Genomic DNA, 2,033 nt, shown 5'->3' on the forward strand with positions numbered 1-2,033 from the left:
CTTTCATGTAGATAGATAATAGGTGGTTAGAGGCAGGCCTTGAAATCTGGGAAGGGAACGATGCTCCAAGTGTCCTCCAGATTTCAAGCAGATGGGTAGGGAGGAGAGGGGGAGATGTTTCTGAAGTTTTTAATCTGTTCAGAGTTTCCCTCCCTTCCTCACTGTCCTCGTGCCATTATGCAATCATTTTCCAGGGCATAACTCTTCCACAAGGTTTGGGAAAATCCGAACAAGATGTATTGCAGATGTCAGTTTAAGAGATTAGAGGCTTGCTTTTCTGGAGCCTGTCTTCTGTTTGTGTGTCATTGGTTTCCTTCCTCCTTAAACAGCCATAGCTTGTGCCAAATGTTCTCACACTTCTAACTGTGGTTGCCCTTGCAGTTTAACCTGGTGTGTGAGGACTCCTGGAAGCTGGACCTCTTCCAGTCATGTGTGATCACTGCTTTCTATTGTCTCTATGAGCACTGACTATATAGCAGACAGGTAGATAGTATGTAGACAGGGGTGAGATGAACTGTTTCCTCTGGTTATCTGCTTTCTGCATGTTGCTGAACAACACTCATGATACAAAGAGAAAAAGAATGCAATTAAAACTTGATTCAAAAGGCCAACAACAGTGACACATTCAAATGTGTCACTTACAAAGGGGTGGTTCCTAAGCCCCCGCTTTGAAAGGCTGTTGTGATCTAAGAGTCCACATAAATGCCATGGTGTACCTCCACTTTTACTCATACGGAGCCACCTCTCAGTGGCTCCATGGGGAATTTGCACAGTCACAAGTGAAGAGATTTTCTTCTCTTTCACCGTGGCAAACTGCAGTGCGAGCTCAGAGTTTGAGATTAAATTTAACTCACACACCAAGAAATATTTGCCCATCTTTGTGATAAATTTGTTTCACATTAATTTTAACAGTATCCAGATGCCCATAAATCAGTTTCAAAATAGAATTTTTCTCATATACAGAAATAGAAGTTGCTCCTTCCTCAATTTTCTTTGGTCCCTCTTTTTCACAGCTGGCTCTGTATATACTGGATCTAGACCTTGTTGTCCCACATCTTCTCTTTTCCATCATGAATGTCATTGTGCCATGTATCTGCCCAGCAGGATAGGTTATACTCAGAAAAATATGGAATGGTTTGTAGCTGACCTTCCTGTGCATGTTTAAGAGCTTTTTCGGTAGAATGGCAGGAGGCTCAGACTGGAGTTTGAAGGGGTGAAGGTAACACAGGGTGAACACTCCTTCTGCAGAGTCAGTCTGTCTTGGGAAAATGGGTTTTTTTCCTTTGTATTCTCAGAGCACAGGAGAGCATAACGAGCAGTAGCCTTTGTCTCATGCTGACCAGGCCCCAGAATGATTTCTGTTGGACAGATATTGCCACTGTTCCCTTCTTCTCACTTTCACCCTCCTCCAAGGGGGAAGATCAATGTGAAGAGGCATAGCCATGCCCCGTAGTACTTCTGCAGTGCCACAGCATAAGGATGGGACTGTTTTTGTCTCACTCTCCCGTGCTCCCCATGTTTCACTGCAGGCAAACACATCTTCAGTTAGGTTGTGCACAAAGGGAAAGCGGCTGCCACAGTCCTAGCTAACCCCAAGCTGTCCCTCCACACGGATAAACCTGTTTGTGAAGAAGCTCACCTATGCAATGATTGGACAGACTGTTTTCCAGTCCTCAGTAAACCATTATCTTATTGCCAGCGAACCACAGCATGGGGGGTTTAAGCTTTCTGCTTAAATGGATTTTTCATCAGAAGATAAGTGATTTATCTAAGTAATTCTTTCTGGCCACATCTTGTGCGCAGGTACAGTTCTGACAAAAGGCTCTCTCAGGTGAAAGACATTAAAGGGCTACAGCAGTACCACAAAAATCCTACATCCAGTTTTCACTTGTGGGCTGGAATTCCCCATCTGCTTTGAAGGACAAACGTTGACATGTTTATGCCAATTTCTGCTTTTCCTCACACGCATTTGGGAAGATTTTGGTTTCATTTTTACAAGGGAAACATGTCAGCCCCCCCCCCGACCCCACGCC

The sequence above is a fragment of the Nestor notabilis genome, unplaced genomic scaffold, assembly GCF_000696875.1.
Source record: "Nestor notabilis isolate BGI_N333 unplaced genomic scaffold, ASM69687v1 scaffold8032, whole genome shotgun sequence".
Taxonomy (NCBI): domain Eukaryota; kingdom Metazoa; phylum Chordata; class Aves; order Psittaciformes; family Psittacidae; genus Nestor; species Nestor notabilis.